The 27,141-nt window shown below is 39.8% G+C and overlaps 1 protein-coding gene across 1 annotated transcript in view; it reads left to right on the top strand.

Annotated features, from left to right (window-relative positions):
* SNAPC1 (small nuclear RNA activating complex polypeptide 1) overlaps positions 1 to 27,141 on the top strand; it is a 588,252-nt gene that overhangs the window by 415,156 nt on the left and 145,955 nt on the right. The window lies entirely within an intron of this gene.

Here is a 27,141-nt window from a genome sequence, read left to right as displayed (position 1 = left end):
AATTTATTTATTTGCCATTTGTTGACTAGGGTAGAGCACTGATCCAGCTGAACCATTTTCAGGCTAAGCCAGGGAAAAGCAAGTACCAGGTAATAATAGATTGATATTGAAGCAGTTTACAGTACGGATGAAGAGTACAAACACAATTTTAAGTATCCAAAAGCATTATAACAAAAAATGTAGAACTATGTCCAGTGAGAGTATATCTAATACAATATCCAGCTTGCAAAAAATATTATTACAACATAGTGGACGCACAAATAACAAAGTAGGAATCTATGCAACATCAGGGTGTATACAGTTTTGTTTACAGAGTTATTAGAGGTTAGTTTGGGCTAAGGCGACAGATAGGATGATAAGGTGAAAGACTATTAGAACAGCTACAGGAGTACAGTGGAGGGGGTGTCTGCTGTGAGGGTGGGAAAGTGGTGGACATTGAGGTGGAGTGATAGAGTGGAGAAGAGTCTGTAGTAGAGAGATGAGATTAGTGTAGCATAAATGACTTGGTGATAAGTTATTAGGTAAATGTAGGGAGGTTAGAATAGAGTGATTGCAGTGGAGTTATGGGGTTAAGTAATAACTTGTGGAGAAGAGCATTTGCAAGCAACTCTTGTCTGTGAAAATGTCTGAGCTGATTTTTAAAACTGGGGATATGATATCTTTTATGTTTGCAGGGAGTGATTCCCATGTCTGAGGGCTAGAAGTTGTGCTTGATGAAGTGGAGTTTTCTGTGTAGGTGGAGATTTAGAGAGAGGATTGTAATCTAAGGTTGTAGAATCTGGTTCTTTGAAAGAGTTGGCTGGAGAAAAAGATGAAAGTGTCTTGGTGTAAGAGTTTGTGGATTAAGCAGGGTGGGAAGAATATGTATATTTCACATATTGAATGCCTTTTTGCTATAGTCAGAAATGAGCAGTGGGAGGGGCTAATGTGATGAATATAGAGCTGGGTGTTTTTTTCTTTATGGCTTTGGCAGTACTGGGGAGGCTGGACTGTAGTTGTGGTAGGAGAGCACCTTTTCCATTTTGTAGTCTACCATCAGGTGACAGGAAGTGCAATATTTTTTAAGTCCAGAAAAGTGGGGTATTTATTTTAGATTTAGTGCTGGTGATGTGAAAATGAAAGCTCAGTGATTGGTCCAGCTAGATGCCAAGATATTTTAATTATGGTGTGGTTTACAAGGGATCTTTGATGCCATTGCCCTTTTATGGGACTATGGAGAGTGTATTTTTTCTTGTGCTGAAGATCACACTTTTTATTTTTTTTTAGTTTTCAATGCAAGGTCATTATGTGAGAATGGTAGTGATGATGCATTTAAGTATTTATTTATTTAACATTTGGTTGTCGGGAAAGTCTGACTTGGAATGAAGCCAATTTTCAGCAGAGGCCCAGGGAGAAATGCTCTAGATGCAAGTCATTGTAACGTGGGAGAAAACCGGAGCACCCGGGGAAAACCCACACGAATGCAGGGAGGACATGCAGACTCTGCACAGAAGACACTCCAGACGAGAATCAAACCAGAGAGCCTCTTGCTGTGAGGCAACAATGCTACCGCTGCACCACTGCGCTGTCCAAGTATTTTTCAATTTATTTTCTTTTATTGCTTGAGGAGCGGGAGCATTGGTATCTGTAGATTAACCATCTTGTCTGCATACTTAAGAATGAAGGTTTGAAGTAGGTGGGTTTGGGAGGAAGCTGATGAGTTGTGAGAATAGCAGGGTGAGAAACGAAACCTGGGGTATTATTTTTTCAAGAATAATGGTAATGTTAGTATAATCATTCTAAAGATAGTGTGCCATGTGACATATTTTACTTTGAGTGAGCACATTGATAAATGACCTGTATTTCATAGGAATTGTTGCCTGATAACTCTTCTTTCCCCAACTGGTCAGTTCACAGATTACTGCTTTGTTGTCCCTTTTTCTATGGTTAGACATGCAGCGATGCAGATCTTGAGCACCTTTCCCCACCCTCACTGGAGCCACATACAGGCTTTAGTCTGTTTGGGTATTGTAGCCTCTGTTAGAGAATGCTGATTAGAAGAAAATTACGTAATCTATCTGCATCCAGTGAATAAGTGTAGTTACAACACAATCCTTTACTGTTGGTTTTTCACCATTCTAGGCACGTTCCTAAACCTGTGTCATCGATGTAGTCTGAAGTCCTGATGTTGTGCCATTAGGCTGGTGGTCATTTATAGAGCGGAGCTGCAACACCTTATGGAATGCAGCGAAGCTGCAACCCCCATAATGAAATTCATTCTTGCATTTTTTTTTTTTAATGTGCAATGTGGTAATTTACTGAGACTTTGTATAGGTAAGAGATGGAAGGGCATTCTTGTTCGTGAATATGTTTATGCATGGAGGGGGTTTAGTATAGCACCAAAAAAGAAATTAAATAAATTAATAAAATAGCTTCCTTCATTCATTGTAGATCGCTTGATATTGCTATCATAATCTCTTATTCAGGCCCTTGTTCCTTCATAAGCTCACACATTCTTACCTTCCTGTCTGTGATTATTCAGTGGTAGATGAATAAAGAAAAAGCCAAAGCAGTAGAAAACTGGCTTGTTTACCTGCATTGTAATTTGTGAAGTACCTGCCTAGGACATAATTTGTTATATTTTGTGCCCACTGTAGATGTGTGCTGACAAGTCTGTTTAGTAATCATAGAGAGAAATTCACCAAATGTATAACGCATCTGAAATTTATCTGTGCAAGCATTATTTCTGGTATAGTACTGCAGATGTAGGGAAAGGAGAAGGGAGTTGGATATGCAGCAGTGTAAAAAAAATTCATAGAATTCTGATTATAAAACATTGTATTCAGTGGAAGAATGTGCTTGGAAGTGTTTAAAGACAAAATGTGTGTGTGTGTGTGTGTGTGTGTGTGTGTGTGTGTGTGCACGCACGCGCGCATGTGTCTATATATACACATATATGTGTGTGTCTTTATGTATTATGTCACTCTCCTACTCTGGATACAATAGAAGAGTCTTCGTGGGGTCTGTTTAAGCAGCTTTATTATATACAAACACATCATGATAGAAGTTTACTGACTTTAATTTTGATAATTTCTATACAAACTAACTGTTCTAATCATACATGCTCACACTTTGGCTCCACTCTCAGAATGGCACTGGGTATATCATGTGCCTGCTATTTATATGTGCATGTTCAGTCCTTGTTCTGCTTCTTAAAGATACAGCACATACACTCTGATCTACATCCTCCCTTTTTGAGAAATAGATCATGCAATGCTATGAATCTATTTGGCGTGCAGATAATACAAATAGCAAAATAAATCCCAAAGAACGAATGGTTCACCAAATAACCAAACTTTCAGCAGCAAAACCAGGTGAACAAAGGCAAAACACAGCAGTTAGTGGTTAAGCAAGATGTAAAGGCACTCAAAAAATCTTCAGTAGTATAACACAAAGCTGGTTTATTAAAAGTTAGCGCTTTCGCAGTGATCCACACAGCTTCATCAGACAAAAAGTTAAAAGAACAATCTATATTTAAATGCTTAACAAATCTAGTTATCCAATCAAACAAAAGCAAGACAGTCTGACTTTATTTAAAGCAATAGACCTGTCATATATAAGCTGCATGTTTCATTTCAAACCTCTGGATTTTAGGACTGGTTTTAATAGGACATGATCATTTAGTCCAAGTCCTCTGTGTGCCCTAAGTCTCAGGATCCATTGCAACTCAACGTTTTCAGTTCTATTAGAAAGGTCACCTTTCCTCTGACTTTCAGGAACAACATGTAGAACTTGAAATAAAAATGTATGCTGTGTACCAGCTGATATGGGACATGGTCTCAATGAACAAAACCACTGAGACCAAAGGTAAAGGCCAGACCTCTGTGTAGGTAAAGTAGCTGTTTTTAAGAATAGGACCTGCAAACAAGTGTTTTTTATTGTTCTTATTAATAGTTTAGTGACAATGGATGTTGTTTCACTTTTTACTTGTATACCCAACCAGGACGGGATCAGAATGGTCAAGGCAAGTTTAACCAGGTGTGACAGGTTTGAATTAAGGCAGATAGATCTGTTTTGCCTTTTATTGGAACTGGTCCCAGAACACAATATTTTTATCTTTCGAGATAAATGCCACTGGCAGAAAACAGGGTTAGCCATGGGTACCAGCTGTGCCAGTACATATGCCAACCTGGTCATGTGTGAATGGGAGCACCAACATATGCTATAACAAGGCACTACACAATTATATACCGACGTTTTGTTGATTATCTATTTATTGGTTGGAAGGGTAGTGAGGGACCTAGACTCCTTCTTTGAATATTTAAACAGTACTAGTGATTTTCTTAAGTTCATGATGAATAGGTCTAAGACTAGAATTGATTTTTTGGATGCAACTGTGGTAAAGAAAGGAGTGTGTCTAACTACAATGATGCACAGGAATGCATGTCATAGACCAAGCATATCTGCATAGGGAAAGCATGCTCCCCCAACATATTTTTATGAATATAGTGAAAGGGCAAGCTACGAAGATTTCACGTCTATCTTGTGAAAATATAGACTTTGAAAGAAGCTTATATGATCTAAGGGAAGAATTTGTACATAGAGGCTACAGCCAAGCAGAGGTTGAGCAGGCATGTCGGATAGTGGCCAAGGAGAGGGAAGCAAGGGCTAGTCCCTATATCTCTGAAAAATTTAGAGGTGAAAAACGAAATGTAGAGACCATGAAAAGTATACCAGTTGTTCTGTCTTATACTGCAGATGTAGATAAAGTAAGGGATGTCATTCGAAGAAATTGGCATATTCTCTATACTGACAACAAGCTCTGTGGAATGGTGGGCAATAAACCTAGATTTGTTTAAAAGAACAAAAGAACCCTGAAACAGCAGTTTTGTTATCTCAGACTATATGACATCCCCAATATAAACTTTATTGAGAAGTCATAGATGTCAGAATTGTGCTTACTGTTCCTTCTTTGATGAATCTAGATTATTTAAACATCCAGAGATGGGGTATTTGTGGCAACTTAGAGCAGTAGCTGATTGTAATACACAAAATGTGGTATATGTAGCTCACTGTCAACTCTGTTTTAAGTTTTATGTAGGCAAGACCAATAGGCGTCTCAAGGAAAGGATAAGGGACCATAATTACTGTACCAGGAAGGGACATGATTATAGTGCACTAACTAAGCACACATTACAAGCTGGTACACAACATACATTCTTATTTCAAGTTCTACATGTTGTTCCTGAAAGTCAGTGGATAGGTGACCCTTCTAATAGAACTGAAAACATTGAGTTGCAATGGATCCTGAGACGTAGGACACATAGAGGACTTGAACTAAATGATCATGTCCCATTAAAACCAGTCCTAAAATCCACAGGTTTGAAATGAAACATGCAGCTTATATATGACAGGTCTGTTGCTTTAAATAAAGTCAGATTGTCTTGCTTTTGTTGGATTGGATAATTAAGTTTGTTAAGCATTTAAATGTAGATTGTTCTTTTAACTTTTTGTCTGATGAAGCAGTGTGGATCACTGCAAAAGCGCTAACTTTTAATAAACCAGCTTTGTGTTTTACTCTGGAAGATTTTTTGAGTGCCTTTACAGCTTGCGTAACCATTAACAGTTGCCTTTTGCTTTTGTTCACCTGGTTGTTTTGCTGCAGATAATACAAATAGTTCTTTGTCATGCAGTTATACAGAACTAGGTACATATATGCAGTTATGTCCCTGTTGCTGTGTATTTCACACTGGGCCTGGAAATACGACCAAATCATGTGACATAAAACTGAGAATTAGATTTAGCAACTGGAACTGTCTCTACAGAATGTTCAACCTTGGGAATATCTGGAACTTCCACGGGAATGGAAGGTTGAGGCATGTTCTGGGATGGGAACAATGTCTGACTTGCTCTGAGATGTAAAGTCTGTATCACAGGAACAGTGCTACGATGTTGATTCTGGTACAGGAAGATGATGTCTGCGATTTGATTTCTCCAATACTCCACACCAGATTATGCAAAGTAGGATCTCTGCTCGGTACATATACCTGTAACTTGAACAATCCGGTTGAAACCGTTCGCCGTTTGTATCCTCACTGTCTCTCCTTCTTTCAGTGGATGAAGAAACTGCTTGATTTATCATAACTGGACTTCTGGATAGAACGCTTCTTGAATAATTGGGCTTTGATGGTTCTATTGTTCTTAGCTTTAGGCCTCAACAAACTGGAACTAATAAGTAGCGTTGTTATGGTTTGCCTGGATAGAAGTCTTTGAGCAGGTGAGCCAAGTATATTGTCACAGCATTTGTTTCTGAGATTAAGTAAATTCCAAAAGACATTGGTATTGTCACGCTTTGACCTTTTAAGTAATTGCTTTGCACTCTAAGCTGCACATTCAGCTAATCCATTTGACTGTGGGTATTCAGTACTGCTAGTATCATATACAAAGTCCCATTCTCTTGCAAATTTCTGAAATAACTGACTAGTAAATTGAGTACCATTGTCAGAAATAACTTTGTGTGGACTACCATGGACTAAGAAATGACATTTCAACTTAGTAGTAACAGCAGTGGATGTTTGATTGGGTAGTTGATCAATCTCAAACCAGTTCAAATAAGAGTCTACCAATACTAAGTAGTGCTGATTGTCCCACTCTAAGATATCAGTGGCTACTGTTGACCAAGGTAGTTCAGGAACGTGACTTAGCTGAAGTGGTTTTCTTTGTAAATGTGGTTTAGTAATATTGCATACTAAACAAGAAGAAAGTACTTCATCAATATCTTTCACTAATGAAGGCCAAAATACTAGTTCTTTCAACCTTCTCTTAATGGATGTGGAACCTGGGTGACCACAGTGCAACATCTGGTCATACTCATGTTGTAAGGAAGCAGGAGCAACAATTTTAGGACCTTTGAAATTAATGCCATCTTCCAACAACATCTCATCTCTGTAAGGAAAATAGGTTTTGCTTTGATGGCCATCCAACAGTAATGTAATGGTTGAGTTTTTGCAAAATTGGATCAGTCTTTGTGTGATCTCTCAGCTCATCAAGCCTAGTGGTAGAGAAATTACACGCTGCCATTACGTCAAAGTCTAAATTCTTTGCAACAAGTTATTCTGTTGTATTTCTGGACGATCTGGATAAGGTATCAGCCAGATAAAGTAGTTTGCCTTTTGAATAGACCATTTTGAAGTTGTACTTGGGCAATTTGAGCATCATTCTTTGTAATCTTGCTGGAGCTGAATGCATAGGCTTCTTTAAAATAGTAAAAAAAACTCCAAACCAATGAATACCAAAATCCAGAGCAAAGGAGAAAAGCGAACCAGTTCAACTGTAGCTCACTTCCAAATTTATTCAAAATAAAAGACGAAAAACAAATGAGATCAAGCGCTTTCACCTGGATCAGTACCATTCTTTTTCAAGATGAGTTTGCACTCACAAAAACACAGATTTATATACTACAAGTAATAGTATCACATGATCAAATGTGTTAACAGCTTAGTTAATAGGCAAATAAATTAATAGACAAATACATTAATTGGTAACCTAATGCAAACAGAACCACTGAGCCATGCTCTTAAAAAATTGTAAGCCATGCAGTGATAAAAACACTTCTATAGAACAATAAAATGTTAAAAAACTTTAAGAAACATTAATAAACATTAAAAAACATTGAAAAACATTGATGCATCATTAATCAATCCTAAAATCTTTCTTTAAAAATCTTTGTTAAAGTGGGTAAATGAATAAATAGAACCTATAAAATCACAGTGTGTGTGTGTTCAATACACTTTGTGCAAAAAATGCCTACAAAAAGTGATGAAATTTATTAGTTGATAAATAAATAAAACTATCTGTTGTATAAAATGGACTCAGCCATCAAAACTGTAGTTTTATAAATTATAGTTTTATAATTTATAATTTAGCCCTTCTTAGTTTAAGGACACTAGCAATGCTGACACTGTCATTCAGGCCTGGGGGTTTTGTGGCATTCAGTTTAAGTTGCCACAACAGCTCCTTATACTCAAGCCGAGCCTCCCAGTCCCCTCCTCTACTGTCCTGCAGAACTTGCTCTAAAACCATGAATCTCAACTGCATGTTAGGACATGTGCCAAGATGTTTGTAGAAAGCATTAGTGTCCTTCTTTTTAGAAATTTCATATAAATGCTCGTAAATCCTTCTTCTAAGGGTTCTCTCGGTTTTACCCACATAGAAATACAGCATTGTATACAAAAACCCAAATACACAACACCCTTCACCCCACAGTTATAGTAATATTCAGCCCTAAATTTGAATCTTCTTGATGGGATGAATAATACACTATCGTTTACAACATAGGTGCACTGCTTGCATGCTCCACAACTGTAGGTCCCAGGTTTGGGGCAAATTCGTTTACCACCTATTCTAGGTTTCCCTTCAAATAACCCTTTGAGATTCCTGTCCTTCCTTCTAACAAAAGAGGGACGCTCTTTGATTATTTGCTTGAGCTCTTCATGCTGTTTCAGAATAGGCCAAAATCTTAAAATTGACTGTTCTACCTGGGAAGCATCCTCCGAAAAAGTGTGCACAAAGCTATTGTGAGAATCAAACTTCCCCAAAGGTTTTGAACCAATGTTCTGTGTTGTCCCTTTCCCCAACAAAGGGGAATATACGTCGTCCCTACCCGCAATTACCTCCTTGGCCAATTCATCAACCAAACGTGCCGGGTACCCTCTTTCTCCAAATAGCTGCTTTAATAAATCCACCTCTTCTAGAAAAAATTCACCCGTACTACACATTCTTGAGGCACGTATTAACTGTCCTTTGACTATGCCTTTTTTCTGATAAAAAGGATGACCACTGTCAAAGTGTAAATAGGAGTTCGAAAAGGACTCTTTTCTGTAAACTTTGGACTGGAAAATACCATTGTAAATGTCCTTGGAAAGAGTAATGTCCAAATAGTTCAGGGATTCGTGACTTACATTGTAGGTGAATTTCAAGAAAAAGGTGGTGGAGTTAATGTAATCCATAAAATCGAGAAATTGGTCCAAAGTACCATTCCAGAGCAAACATATGTCATCCAGGTATCTTTTGTAATGACTAATGAACCTGACCCAATGTGTGGAGAAAATAAATTCACTCTCCCAATGGTGCAAAACAATATTGGCATAGCTGGAGGCACAAGCAGTCCCCATTGCTACACCTTTTTTCTGCTTAAAAAACTCGCCACTAAAATAGATGAAATTGTTTTCTAACATAATTTCCATAAATTCCACCAATAATCCAATGGTATTGCCATCTAGGTTCGACATAGCCACTAATGTGTCATTAAACCATTCCAAACCTAAATTGTGGGGAATGCTGGGAAATAACTCCACTATGTCAATAGTGACCATTAGCAGGTCAGGCTTAAATAATTCTTTCTGGATACCTTTCAAAAATTCCCACGAGTCCTTACACACATGGTCCAGTGAAAATGCAAATTCGTTAATGGTGAAATCAATGAATTTGCCCAGCGGTTCAGTTATACCACCAGCTCCTGCAACAATAGGTCTAAAATTTAGTGGAGCTAAGCCTTTGTGGGTCTTAGGAATCCCAAATATCACTGGGATTCTTGGGTTCTTAACATAGAGGTAATTTAACAACTTCTCATTAATGGCTCCCTGTAACAAATGATCTGTAAACAGAAAACTAATTTTGGAGTGTGCTAAATTCAACTCATTTCTGGAAATTAATTCATATCGTTTGGTGTCCTGTAACATGTTGTAAATGAATGTGTCATATACCACGTTGTACATTAAAACAGTGCCACCACCCTTGTCCGCCTTCATCACCCTGATGTCTTCTTCTCTGAACCTGTCTATTAATTGGCTTAAATCATGGCTCAAGTTAGAGTATGAAGTGTGTGCCCTATTAGTGCAATGATTTCTTAAATCAGCTTCTACCAATTCCTCAAAAACTTTTAAAAATGGATTCAAAGGCGATTAAAAGTACTAGGTCTAGATAGCCCCTCCACAATCTGGGTTTGATCTTTAAAATACAAAGCAAGATTCAAACGTCTGGTAAACATTTTTAGGTCCACCAAGACACAAGTTAAATCAACATTGCATTTGGGTACAAACTGAAAACCTCTGGTGAAGAGTTCAAAAAAATCATTAGTCACTTTAACATCAGTAAAATTGTAGATACAAAAATTGCCCTTTCTCACTACCACACATTCACCATGAACAGTTTCAGATAAATGGTTAGAAGAGGTACAAATAATTATACAATTCATACCCCTTATCTCTGTGTTCTGTTCCAGCCCTGTGGTTGGTACATAGTCCATCTCCCCCCTGCCCTGGGGATAATAAAAATCCGAAGGACCATCTTGATTGTTCTTTTGGGCAAGTTTTTCACTCCTCCTAGGCAAATCTGGGGCTGGAACAGTCATTATCATTAAAATTTACCTCATTATTTGCATCAGTGTTTTGCCTTGCGTCTTGCCTATTCCTACCCAACAATGGGTAGGCAATACCTTCCCTGTATTCCACAAGATCACGCTCAAGTTTCCTAATTTTACGATTCACTATCTTGATACAAAATTGGTCCACCTCATTAAAGACATTGTCATACTCCCTTTTAACAGACAGGAAGTTTTTACTCTTTACAACGGAATCATTAAGCACTGTCACTTCTTGCAGCAGAGTACCAGCCTTTTCTTCATAGTCCTTAACCATGCATTCTATCATTTCCAGCCCTGCTTTATCGAAAATTTTTACTAAATTATGGTAAAGACGAGAACCAGCCACAGCGTTGTTGGGGAATTTGTAGCAGCGTAGCCCTTTAGGGACACACTGCACTCGCAGACATTCCTTTAAGTAATCAATCTCTAATTGCGTACTTTTGTATGCATATAACTTATCATTTAAAGTTTTAAAATTACGCTCAGCACAATTGTCAGAATTACTGCTGTTAACAAAGGTACCTTGTTTGAAGAGGAATTGCTTTTCAGTCCATGTAGTAAAGTTAAAATCCTTTTTCGCGTTACCATTTCTGATGTTGTTTACGCCTTCAGTTCTAGCTTGTTGCTCCTGTGGATCGGTGCTACCCAATGGAATCCCGCCAGGAACTTCTGCTAAGAGAGGAACTTTGAAACCAGTCTCCGATGTTGTTGCTGTGTTTAAACCCGGTCTGTTCTCTTGATTACCCGGTAACAAAACCTCGAGCCCAGTGGTCTTAGTGCTTAATGCATTAGTTAATTGCGTTAAAAGGGACAGCACCTGCTTGAATTCACCCCGCGTGACCGGTGCATCTTCCGCTTCGTCCCTTAGAAGTAACGGTGTATCCGAAAAGCTGGATCGATCAACTCCTTCAGCCATGGGTCAAACAAGAACCGAAGAAACCAAAAAAAACTCCAAACCAATGAATACCAAAATCCAGAGCAAAGGAGAAAAGCGAACCAGTTCAAACTGTAGCTCACTGCCAAATTTATTCAAAATAAAAGACGAAAAACAAATGAGATCAAGTGCTTTCGCCTGGATCAGTACCAGGCTTTTTCAAGATGAGTTTGCACTCACAAAAACACAGATTTATATACTACAAGTAATAATATCACATGATCAAATGTGTTAACAGCTTAGTTAATAGGCAAATAAATTAATAGGCAAATACATTGTTAATTGGTAACCTAATGCAAACAGAACCACTGAGCCATGCTCTTAAAAAATTGTAAGCCATGCAGTGATAAAAACACTTCTATAGAACAGTAAAATGTTAAAAAACTTTAAGAAACATTAATAAACATTGAAAAACATTGATGCATCATTAATCAATCCTAAAAATCTTTTTTTTTAAAAATCTATGTTAAAGTGGGTAAATGAATAAATAGAACCTATAAAATCAGTGTGTGTGTTCAATACACTTTGTGCAAAAAATGCCTACAAAAAGTGATGAAATTTATTAGTTGATAAATAAATAAAACTATCTGTTGTATAAAATGGACTCAGCCATCAAAACTGTAGTTTTATAAATTATAGTTTTATAATTTATAATTTATCCCTTCTTAGTTTAAGGACACTAGCAATGCTGACACTGTTATTCAGGCCTGGGGGTTTTGTGGCAGTTTAAGTTGCCACAACAGCTCCTTATACTCAAGCCGAGCCTCCCAGTCCCCTCCTCTACTGTCCTGCAGAACTTGCTCTAAAACCATGAATCTCAACTGCATGTTAGGACATGTGCCAAGATGTTTGTAGAAAGCATTAGTGTCCTTCTTTTTAGAAATTTCATATAAATGCTCGTAAATCCTTCTTCTAAGGGTTCTCTCGGTTTTACCCACATGGAAACTACAGCATTGTATACAAAAACCCAAATACACAACACCCTTCACCCCACAGTTATAGTAATATTCAGCCCTAAATTTGAATCTTCTTGATGGGATGAATAATACACTATCGTTTACCACATAGGTGCACTGCTTGCATGCTCCACAACTGTAGGTCCCAGGTTTGGGGCAAATTCGTTTACCACCTATTCTAGGTTTCCCTTCAAATAACCCTTTGAGATTCCTGTCCTTCCTTCTAACAAAAGAGGGACGCTCTTTGATTATTTGCTTGAGCTCTTCATGCTGTTTCAGAATAGGCCAAAATCTTAAAAGTGACTGTTCTACCTGGGAAGCATCCTCCGAAAAAGTGTACACAAAGCTATTGTGAGAATCAAACTTCCCCAAAGATTTTGATCCAATGTTCTGTTGTCCCTTTCCCCAACAAAGGGGAATATACGTCATCCCTACCCGCAATGACCTCCTTGGCTAACTCATCAACCAAACGTGCCGGGTACCCTCTTTCTCCAAATAGCTGCTTTAATAAATCCACCTCTTCTAGGAAAAATTCACCCGTACTACACATTTTTGAGGCACGTATTAACTGTCCTTTGACTATGGCTTTTTTCTGATAAAAAGGATGACCACTGTCAAAGTGTAAATAGGAGTTCGAAAAGGACTCTTTTCTGTAAACTTTGGACTGGAAAATACCATTGTAAATGTCCTTGGAAAGAGTAGTTCAGGGATTCGTGACGTACATTGTAGGTGAATTTCAAGAAAAAGGTGGTGGAGTTAATGTAATCCATAAAATCGAGAAATTGGTCCAAAGTACCATTCCAGAGCAAACATATGTCATCCAGGTATCTTTTGTAATGACTAATGAACCTGACCCAATGTGTGGAGAAAATCCTTGGGGAAGTTTGATTCTCAAAATAGCTTTGTGTACACTTTTTCGGAGGATGCTTCCCAGGTAGAACAGTCTATTTTAAGATTTTGGCCTATTCTGAAACAGCATGAAGAGCTCAAGCAAATAATCAAAGAGCATCCCTCTTTTGTTAGAAGGAAGGACAGGAATCTCAAAGGGTTATTTGAAGGGAAACCTAGAATAGGTGGTAAACGAATTTGCCCCAAACCTGGGACCTACAGTTGTGGAGCATGCAAGCAGTGCACCTATGTGGTAAACGATAGTGTATTATTCATCCCATCAAGAAGATTCAAATTTAGGGCTGAATATTACTATAACTGTGGGGTGAAGGGTGTTGTGTATTTGGGTTTTTGTATACAATGCTGTAGTTTCTATGTGGGTAAAAATGAGAAAACCCATAGAAGAAGGATTTACGAGCATTTATATGAAATTTCTAAAAAGAAGGACACTAATGCTTTCTACAAACATCTTGGCACATGTCCTAACATGCAGTTGAGATTCATGGTTTTAGAGCAAGTTCTGCAGGACAGTAGAGGAGGGGACTGGGAGGCTCGGCTTGAGTATAAGGAGCTGTTGTGGCAACTTAAACTGAATGCCACAAAACCCCCAGGCCTGAATGACGGTGTCAGCATTGCTAGTGTTCTTAAACTAAGAAGGGCTAAATTATAAATTATAAATTATAAAACTATAATTTATAAAACTACAGTTTTGATGGCTGAGTCCATTTTATACAACAGATAGTTTTATTTATTTATCAACTAATAAATTTCATCACTTTTTGTAGGCATTTTTTGCACAAAGTGTATTGAACACACACACACTGTGATTTTATAGGTTCTATTTATTCATTTACCCACTTTAACATAGATTTAAAAAAAAAGATTTTTAGGATTGATTAATGATGCATCAATGTTTTTCAATGTTTTTTAATGTTTATTAATGTTTCTTAAAGTTTTTTAACATTTTATTGTTCTATAGAAGTGTTTTTATCACTGCATGGCTTACAATTTTTTAAGAGCATGGCTCAGTGGTTCTGTTTGCATTAGGTTACCAATTAACAATGTATTTGCCTATTAATTTATTTGCCTATTAACTAAGCTGTTAACACATTTGATCATGTGATATTATTACTTGTAGTATATAAATCTGTGTTTTTGTGAGTGCAAACTCATCTTGAAAAAGCCTGGTACTGATCCAGGCGAAAGCGCTTGATCTCATTTGTTTTTCGTCTTTTATTTTGAATAAATTTGGCAGTGAGCTACAGTTGAACTGGTTCGCTTTTCTCCTTTGCTCTGGATTTTGGTATTCATTTCTTTAAAATAGTAACTAGAGGTTGGTTCATAAGTTCATAGGTGTGTACTAGGCTAATGGCCCTGGAGCCTTTACGAGCCTAGCCCATAGAAGTGCCCTGGCATCGTGTCACCCGATGTTAGTTCCCAGTACCTCTATCAAGTAGAGCCACTGGAGTGATGCCTGGGGTGAACTTTCTATTTCCCATCCACTCATCAAGATTTCTCTTTGAGGGCCAGTGAGGTGCAATGCTTGACATGTTTGGGAAGTCTATTCCAGAGCATGGGCAGTCCCTGGGTTATGAACCTGTCCCTCCAGCGTGTTCTGTTGATTGTGGTAATGAGGTTGAGGTCTCTGGAGCGTGTGGTGCAGAGGGATTGGGATTTCTTTAGATGTAGCATTCCTAGCAGAGCTGAGTCAGACATGGCTTTGTAAGTCAAGCAGAGATCGCCTCTTAGTAGACGATATAAGACAGAGAATAGCTGGAGTTTTTTGAGTCTGCCCATGTAGGACATGTGTTTAAGGCCTAGGATCCTCTTTGTGAGGTACTTTTGAGGCCTTTCCAGCAGTTGCATGTGCCTAATGAGGTAGATGCCAAATGGGGCATTATACTCTATGATTGGCCTAATGAGGGAAAAGTAGAGAGAGATAATGACCTCTTTCTTCCTGAATGCAAAACCCTTTGTAATGAGATGTGTCACATAGAAGGATTTTCTGACCACAGTGGCAATGTGGTGGTCGAAGAAGAGGTTGCTGTCAACCTGTGTCCCCAGATCTCTTATAACGCCATCAGTGTTCATTGGGCTCCCATCGATGTGGTAATTAGTGGGAACTGAGTCTTTCCCAAAGGGGATGATGACGCGTTTTTTGGCATTAAGCTTAAGGCCATGGTTTCGACATCAGTCATTGGTCTCAGTGAGGCTTTTCTGTAGGATGTGTACATCACTTTGGGAGTTAATAGTGGCTCCCAGCTTGCAGTCTTTTGTGAATTTGGTCAGCCAGAGTCCCTCCATGTTGGCCTGGACTTCTGAGAAGTAGATGTCAAACAGGAGAGGACCCAGGACCAATCACTGTGTAACTCCACTCGTGACTAGTCGACAGTCTGGCTTGGAGTCTGCCACTTTCATACTGTGGTTTTTGTCTGTGAGCCAGTTTGCAACCCACCTAGTGATAATAGGGGTTTATGCCTAGTTTGGTGAGTTGATCAAGAATTCCTGAGTGGGGAACAGTATCAAAGGCCTTGGCCAGATTGAGGTAGGCTGTATGAACTGCCTTGGCCTTATCCACAGCTCTAGTGACTGACTGAAAGTAGTCAACCAGGTTGAGCAGGTATGATCTACTTTTCACAAAACCAAATTGTGTGGGATCTAGAGTTTGGAGATTCCCTATATCCTTGTTAATTAGGTCCATGATGGTGCGCTCCATAGCCTTACATATCAGACTCATCAGGCTAATGGGGCGATAATTCCCTGGGTCTGTATTTGCTCCTCCTTTATGGAGAGGGTTGATTGTAGCACTGCACCATTCGGTAAGGACCAAGCCTGAGGTGAGGCTGTGATTGAACAGGGCACACAGATATGGTGCTTGTTCACTTTGTAGTTCATGTAGAACACCTCTACGGATATTGTTGTGTCCCATGGAAACTGCATTCTTGGCCTTGGACAATGTAGCTTTAACCTGTGCTGCAGTAATGCTGGGTGCCTGGCATTCCTCCAGTATTGTGATTGGTCCTTGGGTGGAGGGGGGGTAAGGTTGGCACTGAATCTGTTGGCCAGTGTGTTGGCAATATCTGTTGGCTCAGTATAGGGGGTACCATTGTGCAGTAACTCAGAGCAAACCTTGGTATTGCCGTGGAAATTCCTGATATAACTGTAGAAGGCTTTGTGGTTGTTTTTAGTGTCTGCCACAATTCTGCCTTCATAGTTGGCTTTAGAGGTTTTGATGAGGGATCTCAACTTTTTGTTGAGGCTAATAAGGGAGTTTTTTCAGTCTTGGGACTTCACCTTTTTCTGCAATATTTTCTTCCTTCTGTTGTAGAGTTTATTAATGGCAGGGGGCCACCAGATTGGCTTCCTTTTTTTGGAGGAGAGCATGTTGGTTCTGTTGGGTATGGGAAGTTCCATGCATTTATGTACGTGTTCGTACAGTGCATCAATGTATGATTCATCAGTCTTGCATCTATTTTCCATTGACATGGGTGCCATGAAGTTATCCACCTCTGTTTTTAGGAGCCCAAAGTCAGCTTTGGAGAAGTTTTTCATGGTGATTACCTTTGCGGGGGTGTATGGGTGAGATGTGGATTTCCATGGTGATTAGTTTGTGGTCGGATCTAACCAGGGAGGAATTGACTATTGGTGTAGAGCAGTGGTTGTCCATGTTAGTAATAACCAGGTCAAGGATGTTGCCTCCTCTAGTGAGAGTAAGAATGAGCTGGTCCAGGGCATTGGAATTGATGAATTCCAGGAAGTGTTGGGCTAGTGTATTGGTGCATGATTAGTTTTCCCAGTTGATGGAGGGGGTAGTTGAAGTCACCTAGTATGAAACTGTTGGGTTGGACCCTAATAGTTTCCAGGGTGCTTAGGAATGTGGAGTGAGAGTCTTGGGACATGGTTGGGGACCTATAGCAGGCTACAACCTGAATCGTCGTCATACCCAATGTTAGTTGTACCTGAAGTATCTCAGATGTGTTATGCTGGGCTACTAGTCTAGAGGTGTGCATATACTTTATGAATATGCAGACACAACCGTCTTTGGAGCTTTGGTCAATGTTTTGGGGCCAAAAAGTGTGGAATGAGTTATAGCCAGGGAGCGCAGGGGTGCTTTCTGCTGCTTTAAACCAGGTCTTCGTTACAGCACAAATGTCGATGTTCTCCATTTTGAGGAGTGCTTCGAGCAAGTGCAACTTGAAATTTAGACTTGTAGCATTGAGCAACATGACCCTCAGGTTGCATTTATTTATAGCTGTTACAGTGGTAATTTGGTCTTTGGAACATCGCCTAGAAAAGGAATATAGGGGGTGGCAAGAGCCTTAGCCAGTATCTGGAAACCCAGGTGATCAATTTCAATCTAAATAGCTTGACCATAGATATAATCATGAAACTTTGAACATGCAAATACTATTGGCAAAAATTCTCAATATGAGCATATTGTATTTCAGTTTGGGTAAGGGTTCTAGATGCATAGGCTACTGGTCTGCCTTCTTGAAGAATAACTGCACCAAGACCAAGTTTTGAAGCATCACAGGAAAGAATGACTGGTTTATTGACATCATAGCATCTTAATGTAGGTGGGGGTAGCAATTTTCTGCTTAAAGTTTTCAAATGCCTTTTGGTGCTGTTCTAACCAAGACCATGTAACATTTTTGCGCATCAACTTTTTTAACTCATTCACTCCGGGGCAGCTCAGAAAAAGCTGCCTGCTTAATTCCACCATAGGAACAACAGTGCAGCCTGAGGTCATTTTCAGAAAATCCATTTGTAATACTATATAGAAAACAAATGTTCATAACTCTTTAACTGTAAGAGCTACACTAAAAATGTAAACGCAAAAGTTGTTCAGCAGACACTGACCTTTCCAACAGTATAACTGTTGATAGTGCATATCAAAGTCATTATTAAATATTTCGCAAGGAATGCTGATATTGTGCATATTTGTCACCTTTTTGGAAAAGCAAAGCACAATATCTTGGTCTATGTACGATGCAGACCCATACAATTTGAATTTAATTTGCTAGTATGAATGTCAGCTGTAAAATGATACCTTAGCCATTACTGTGTGACATTCCTTTCATGAGATATTCACAGAAATATGATTAATATATTATTTCTCATAATTGATAAATAAACAAAGCATAATATCTCATCACCTGTAACAGACAGAGCCTTCATATCAATGTAGAAGTTGTGCATCTGAATGTCAGCTTCAAAATGATGCATCATTTGTGTGCTTATCATGCTCCCTCGCATAGATATGGGCATAATAATGAGAAGTATTGTAAATGTATAATTTTCATATTTGTACAAGACTAAACAAACTGTGATATATGTACGTGTGTACGTGTGTGTAAGCTGGTGATTTCCCATTTCCTACACTGTAGTGCGATCTTGGAGTTGGTATATTTAAGTAGAGGGGAGGGTGTGGTGGGGGTGCAGAGGGGCTTGCCCGCCTGCTTACACCCTTTAGTTTTTTTTTTTTTAATTTTGTAAAATATTTGAACATTTAAATGTTCAATTACTAAAGTTCGATCTTTAGTGATTTGAACATTTAAGCATTCAAATATATATAAACTAGACCTGGAAATTCACCCCTGGTCTAGCACTGATGACTCTTAATGGAAAGAGGCAGCCTGTAAATCATGCCCTAGTAGACATAGACTCTTTAAGTATTTTCTGTACACAGGGACGTGCGGGATATATTTAGGATGCATGACAAGACTTATAAAGGCCCTAGTGGCCGTTGGCTAGTATACACCTATGAAACTATATTAGAATGCCCCCAGACTAGGGATCATGTTGTTGTCCTCACTTTGGACCCATTGATCCTTAAATCACCAGAATGCAGTTCCAGTAATTAGATAAAGCTAACCCACTGACTGTTCTGTGACGGTAAAGCTGCATCTAGTTTCTTTCAGTCACATTTAAAGGATTTTCCTGAAACAACTGCCCATAACCATCTCGGATTGCTCTGAAATTCAATAAAGAACACCAAGGAAGCGCTATGCTTAAAAATGGTAGAGCAACAGTGCATTCATCTAGCTAAGTTGTTTTGACTTGACAAGAAGACTTTTACCAGATGTCTCACTGCAGTTAGAATAGTTTTACATGATGTTAAGGCATTTCAGCAGCTAGTAGTTATGGTCTGGATTGTAGAGGGTGCTCTTTAATGTTTGTAACCTTGTGTTGGTCTAATGATCTTAATAACAATCATTGACTTGTTTTGTAGCCCACTGTACCTTCATTGAAGACACTGGGAAGTCCTAGCCATTGATTCAGTTTCATTTCAATGCAAGTATCTGAAGTAAGCTTTGGGAAACCCATTTAAGCTTTGGTTTGAATGCTTGCAAACTCCCAATGTTCAGCATATCATCTACAAGTGCATTTTTCAGAAATGTCCAGTCAAGACCGTCTTTTTCAGTGATCAGCTCAGACATATCACCTGCACTTGCTGTTCTGTTACAACTGCATAGTAACCCCCTAGATCATGTGGATTGTGTAATATCTTTACTTTGGACTGGTAGTTCTTTGAATTAGTAGCCTACAGCTTCAGTCATCAGACAACTGAATTTCCTACAAGGCAAAACCAGATTTGACCTTATTTGGTCATGTTTTAAGGATGCATATCAAATGATTGCCAGTAACCATCTCCTTTCATTGAAATTTTCTAAAAAAATGGATCCCCCAGCTGCCTTTTCAGATATATAACTTTCTTTATGCCATAACATTTTTGCAACTTGCTATATCACATTTTTTTCACTGTTACAGACATTTATATATTAGCTGAATATGCAATTTTTCTTAAAACTGTCAATAGCTAGTCTTTTTCAACTCCTGATGCAAACACATAGCTAGAGTGGGTAAAGGGGGGGGGGGTTGCTCTGGGTGCAAAATGTTAACTGGATCAGCAGATGCTGATCTGTCTTTACTAAATTACTGGACTTCAGAAATAAATGCCAGTATTTCATTACAGTCAGGACTGATGTGTTTTAGTGTTAATTCAGCAAGTGGTTTTGCTGTAGTTAACAAAAAAATAAACTTTTTCCATGCCTTTTTTTTATTCATCAACTTACAAAGTTAGGTGGTACCAGACTGAGGAGTGTCACAGGGTGCTGGGACTGCTAGCTACTACTCTATCCTGATGGAGCCTTATGGTAGTTATCTAGGTAGCGGTGTTGCCATTCTTTACTGACCTGCAGTGTTGCTTATGCCAATCAATTACATTTGTCTTCCTTATTTAAATGCTCACAAACTCCTAACCAAGTTCTCCAGGAAACCATTCAGTATAATTTAAATTCTGTTTATTTATTTCATTGTCCATAAATGTTTGTTTGCCAAGAACTCATTTGGCAGTATAAAGTGATTTTGTATACCTTGACCTGATATTATAATTTTTGTATCTATTTTTGTAGTGTCTGCTACATTTAGGTGAACTGTAGCCTGAAACAATTATTGCTGTATGATTTGCAGGTGTCGTTAATGCTCTATATCTACTTTTTGCAGCTGGACTATTCATTTGACAGTTGTTGAATATGTCTATGCACATCTGTGTTCTCTTAAAATTTTATTCTGTTTTATTTCATCCTTTAGGACCCCTACTTACAAAAAAAAAGGAAGTGACTATAACTCATGCATGCAGCAGTTTGTCATTGATGTAGCTAATATGTTTCAAATTAATGGAAAAGCTGCTTTCTGATGACTGATTGCTGTGGTTTAAATGAGGTTAAAGTATGCTTGGGAGTCATAGTCCTGATTATAGAGTGAGTACTTCATGTTTTTTTTTTCTTAATCCAGCTGCCTCTTCCCCACAGTTAGTTAAATTGTTGTTGCACCACCAAGAGTCCACTCCAAGTGTTAACAGTCCTGTCCTATTTCCAGTTGTTGGCCTAATTGTGGAATCTATTCCTTTTTGATTTTTACCTCTTCAGGCCTTCTATCACTTGAGATCCCCACCCATTTCTCATTCTTGCATACTTCTTTTTTTAAACAGCTTTAATAAGTTATCACTTAAGGTAGGCAAACATATATTAAAAAATATAAACAAAACAAATTTAACATTTTTTCCATTTACATACATTGTACAGCATGTTTTTTTTTGCAGTTGTCATCAGTCCATCATTACATAAATTGCTGAATTCCTGCCTTCCCTTAAACCTCACTCCTCCTCCTCCTGAACATTACTCTACATCTTTTCTTCACACAATTTCCTTTTATTTCTATGTAATTTGTTCCTTCCTTTTTCTAAATATCCCTCTTGTATTGATTTTATTTCCTTTATAATATCCAAAATTCAAATATAGTTGATTTAGACTTTGATTTCCATTTTCTACTAATTGCTTTTTGACAGCTAACCGAATTAAAACTTAATAAGGCCTTACAATGTCTAAGCAATTCAGATCCCGTGTCCCAGCTAAAAAAAAAAAAATCATATCATTTGTTACAGCCATTTGCTTACCCAGTAATTCTGACAGAGTACTCTCTAGAGAATTTTTAAAATCTGCCTACTGGTTACAATTCCAAAACACATTTTCCCAATTAACTGTTTCTTCCCATTCACATATTCAACACTTGCTATCTAAGGAATAATTCTATGAAGTCTGCTTGGGGTATACAAATACCTCTGCAGACACTTCCAAACAAGAATCCTAAAACTTCTGGACTTTGTTGCATACTTGTGAGCAATACCTATGTCCTCCCATTGTTTTCTTGTAAAATTATTTTCAGTCTCTATTCCCATTATTTTCTAACCTCCACTGATTGATTCTTTGAGTTATCATGCAGTATTTTATATTTTAACAGTAACTTATGTTGCAGATTCAATTAAAAACCCCATCAGAGTAGGCCTTTCAATTAAGATTCCCCTACCCCTTTCTCCTTGCCTATACTCTGATATCAATCTGTGATAGGGAAGGCAGTCCAAACATCTTCTTGGCCTAACCCTACACTGTTACCTTTCCCCTCACTAGTTACTTGCTCCAGATACCTTGATTCCTTTGCCTGTTTTCTCCAGTAAATTCTAACATCCCTTTTGCCTGTTTTCATTTCCTTTATTTGCAGATGTCCTTCAAGGATGCATCTGCAGTCCTAACATATGGGTTGTCCTGCCTCAGGCAGCCCTTCGGTCGGCCGGATTCCAAAGTCTGGGTCTGGCCTCGGCTGATGTCGCACTTCACCCGACGTCATAGCTGCTGGGGTATAAAGGCATCAGCCAACGCCATTTTCCTCAGTCTTTCTTGCCGCGGTGCCCGAAGCAGAAGCTGTTCGCAAGTGCTGGTCGGTCAGATCCAGAGATTTCTACTACCGAAGACTTCTAAAAAGCTAAGTACCCCGTTGGGGACTCTTTCTTGCCTCAGCCGATGTCAGACAAAGTAAATAATTGTTTAACTTGTGGGAAACAAATACCTCATAAGGATTTCCACTCTTACTGCCTTCCTTGTTTAGGCCCAGACCACGACGTATCAGCTTGTCTAGCCTGTGCTTCCTTCAACCGACGGACGCTTAGACGTCGGTCGGAGTTTGCAGAGGAGTTTTTTGGTCCCGCCTTTGCATACAAAATGCCGTCGGAGACTCCGACTACATAATTAGCTAAAAAGCGTAAGGAAAAGGACCGACACTCGCGGTCCGCAGTTTCAGCTGAAACCACGGTTAGGCCTACCGCGAGTGTCTCGGTTTCGGCTGAAACCGAGTCCTCGGTTCTTCCTTCGGCCGAAAGCATGCCTCCGATAGCCGAGGTCTCACAGAGCATGGCTGAATCTGCTACTGAAATTACCCCTACTGAAGCAGGCACCCAGGATTTATCAGATACTATTCCTTTAGACATATCTACCCCTGCACGTGGGGCTGCTAGACCCCCTGCATCTATGTCTATCAAGGCTTTTTCCAGGGCTAAAGCAGCTAAATCTTCTAAGGCCTTACCTGCTAAAACTCCATCACACAGGCCTACCTCTAGTTCCCAAATGCTCAGCCTGGCTGAGGATCTCATTTCTTTGATCAGGGGATCCCAACCTCACCAAGACAGGGCCTCTCAACCCCCTCCAGATAAGAGGCCTAGAACTGAACCCACGGAACCTGTTTCTACAGACTATTCCTCGGATGACTCAGATATTTCAGACCCTCAGGAAGGCCCATATTCTCCTTATGAGGATTCTGATGCAGAAGACTCCATTCCTTCTGCTTCTCCTCCTGAAGAATTTTCTTTTGGGGAAACCTTACATGCTATGTGGGAACATTTTCAATGGCAGGGCCAGGATTTTTCAGATTCAAGGAAAAGGCTAAGGACTTTTTTACATTTACCACAACATAGGCCTTTAGCCATTCCTCCAGTACTAACAGTTGTTGATGATGCATATAACGATGCCTGTACTGCCCCTGATTCTCTTCCTCCAGCCCCTGCCAAGCCTGACAGATATTACAGGGTCCCGGACACACACTATCATTTGTATAAGGCTCCTGTTGCAGATCCTGAGACCATTTCACAGGGCCCCAAAGCTGTGGCAGCTGCCTCTGCCAAAAACCCTCTCCCCTCTGAAAGGGAATCTAGAGCCTTAGAGAGATGGGGTAAAAAGGTTTATACTTCTGCTACTCTTTCGCCAGGGCCTTAAACTGTCAATTTCACATGATTCAGTACCAGGAATTTTTGTTAGACCAGCTAAATAAAAAAACTGTCCTCTCCTGAACCTATAGACCGCAAGTCCCTTCAGGATTTGGTACATAACTCTCAGCAGGTCAGTAACCATTTCTTAAAATGTGGCTATGATGCACTGGAGGCTTTCTTTAGATCAGCTATGACTGGAACAGTGATTAGAAGGCATGCCTGGTTAAAAGAACAATCCTTACCAGACCATGTTAAGTCAAAACTCCTAGATGCTCCTATGGAGAAACAAAGTTTGTTTGGCTCCCCTGCACAGCAGGTTCTAAAGAAGGTGGAAGAAAAAGCAAAATCTGTCCAAACAGTCAAGGATTTCTTACAGGTCCAACCTCCGAGGTTTAGCAGAAATTGGCCTTTGAAGAATTGGTCCTTTCCAGACACCTCCAGAGCACAGAGAGGCAGAAATTAGACGCCCAAGAGGCAGAGGTCAATCCAGGGGTGCCTACAGGGGACGTCAGTGGCAGCCTAACAACCAGAGAAGTACTGCCACAGATTCAGCTACAACCACTTCCACAGGACAGACACAATGACTTGGATCTGATTCCGCCTACCAGGGAACAACTAGAAGCACCCTTGGGTGGAAAACTAGCCTTATTTTCCGTAAACTGGCATTACATTACAGGAGACAAATGGACTTTACAAACAATAGACAAAGGCTACAGGTTTCACTTCCACACTCTGACAAAAAAGAGAGGAATGCCAAACCTACCACCAAGCCAAAAAACAAACGCTCTAAGACAAATCAACAACCTACTAAGGATGAGAGCTATAGAAAAGGTACCGCCTATGGAACAAGGCCAAGGGTTTTACTCCAGACTTTTCCTTGTACCAAGAAAAGAAAATCAATGGAGACCTATTCTCGACCTGTCTGCTCTGAACACATACCTCATTGTTCCAAAATTCAAAATGCTGACCCTACAGCAACTTCTTCCCATGCTGGGCAAGGAGTCTTGGCTGGTGACTCTAGATCTCAAGGAGGCATACCTGCACGTCCCTATACGACCAGATTGCAGAAGACACCTCAGATTTCTTGCAGGATCAGAGCATTATCAATTCTCAGCATTGCCCTTTGGCTTATCTACTGCGCCCAGAGTATTCACGAAATGCCTGGCATCAGTAATTGCTCATTGCAGGCCTCAGGGAATTCAAATTTACCCATACCTGGACGACTGCCTAATACAAGCGGACAACAAGACAAAATTAACAAAAGATTTGGAAAAGGTCATACAACTGCTGCAAGCCTTTGGGATACACAGTCAACATGCAAAAGTCAAGACTAGTACCATCCCAAAGGATAACATTCTTGGGTGCAGAACTGGATACATCAACACAGATGGCCTTTCTCACAGAAGAAAAACAAAAGCAACTGCCAGTCTATTTCATGACATTAACAACCCAGACTCAGCTTACTGCAAGGAAAATCCTGCAAGCCCTGGGTTACATGGCATCCTGCATAATATTGATTCTGCATGCCAGACTGCATATGAGAAAGTTGCAATGGTACCTAAGGAATGTATGGTCTCAACACAAGCACAGTCTAGAAGCCCAGATTCCAATAATTCCATGCCTGAAGCAAGAATTCCTGTGGTGGGCTCAGGCCTGTCAGTTGAACAGAGGATTGCCTTTCCACAAACCTCATCCAAGCCAGACCATCACCACGGACGCCTCAGACCTAGGCTGGGGGGCACACATGGTGGACAGGTGTATACAAGGCCTATGGGCCCAAGACCAGCTGAATCTACACATAAATCAGAAGGAGATGCTGGCAGTGAAACATGCAATACAGGCATTCGGACCATTCCTTCAACAAGGTCACCTGCTGATAAGGACGGACAATACCACAGTCATGTGGTACATCAACAAACAGGGAGGTACACACTCATATCCTCTATGCCGGATGGCAATGGACTTGTGGAATGTGGCCCTGAATCTCAACATTCAACTCCAGGCCAGATTTGTACCAGGAAAAGAAAATTCACTAGCAGACACCTTAAGCAGAACTACCACGGATGCTCACGAATGGATGCTGCATCCAGATATCTTCAAAACCATAACAAAGAAATGGGGACTACCAGAGATAGACCTGTTCGCCTCCCTACTCAACCACCAATTGAAGAAATTCTGCACAAGAGCATACCACCCACTTGCTTGGAGGGTGGACTCCCTTTCCTTCAGCTGGAAAAACCTGACAGCATATGCATTTCCACCTCTTCCTTTGGTGTACAAAGTCCTACTGAAGATCAAAGAGGATCAGCCAAGGGTAATCCTGATAGCTCCAGACTGGCCGAGGCAACATTGGTATCCGCTACTGAGAAGCATGTCTCGGACACACGCATGGCCTCTACCTCTGTGTCCCTTACTTCTAACACAGAACAACTACAAGATCCTGCATCCAAACTTGAAAACACTGCAGCTAGCTGCTTGGAATATTGCATAAAACAAAATAACCCAGATTTATCTCAGAGGGTTAAGGACATTATCCTGGAGGCTCGCAGACCCTCCACAAGGAAGACTTATTCAGCCAAATGGAAAAGATACCTCATTTGGAGTGCAGCAAAAGGAGAAAATGTCTCATTGGCAAACATAGCAAACATCCTGGAATACTTAGCAGAACTGTTCCACAATGGCCTGTCCTACTCCTCCATTAAGATTCATGCATCAGCAATTTCAGCAGAGTACAACATGGATCCTCCTGTCTTCTCTCATCCTCTACTCAGGCAGTTCCTGAGAGGAATCAAAAATGTAAAGCCTCCAAGGAAACCACCTTTGCCTACATGGGATCTCAACTTTGTGCTGGAAAAGTTAACACTTCCCTTTTGAACCAGCAGCAACAGCAGACTTACAGTTCTTATCTTGGAAAACTGCTTTCCTGCTTGCAATCACTTCAGCAAGAAGGGTATCTGAGTTACAGGCATTAATGGCAGTACAGCCCTTCCTTATCTTCCATCAGGATAGAGTGTCTCTGAGAACTAACCCTACTTTTATGCCAAAAGTGGTCTCCAGAGTATCATTGAACCAAGCGATTCATTTACCTACATTCTTCCCCAACCCACAGAACAGGGGGGAAAGACTACTACATACCTTGGATGTGCACAGACAATTACGCTACTACCTGGACAGAACTAAGACCAACAGAAAAACTGACCAGCTTCTGGTAGCATATGCAACAGGAATACAAGGAAAAGCAATTTCAAAACAGACAATCTCAAAATGGATAGGAAATTGCATTAGATTTTGCTACTCCTTTCATGGAAAGACAACTCCAGAAAATATCAGGCCTCACTCCACAAGAGCTACAGCCACCACTACA

This window comes from Protopterus annectens, chromosome 6.part0, assembly GCF_019279795.1.
Source record: "Protopterus annectens isolate FY-2018-M chromosome 6.part0, PAN1.0, whole genome shotgun sequence".
Classification (NCBI taxonomy): Eukaryota; Metazoa; Chordata; order Ceratodontiformes; family Protopteridae; genus Protopterus; species Protopterus annectens.
This window is presented reverse-complemented; position numbering and strand designations above follow the sequence as displayed.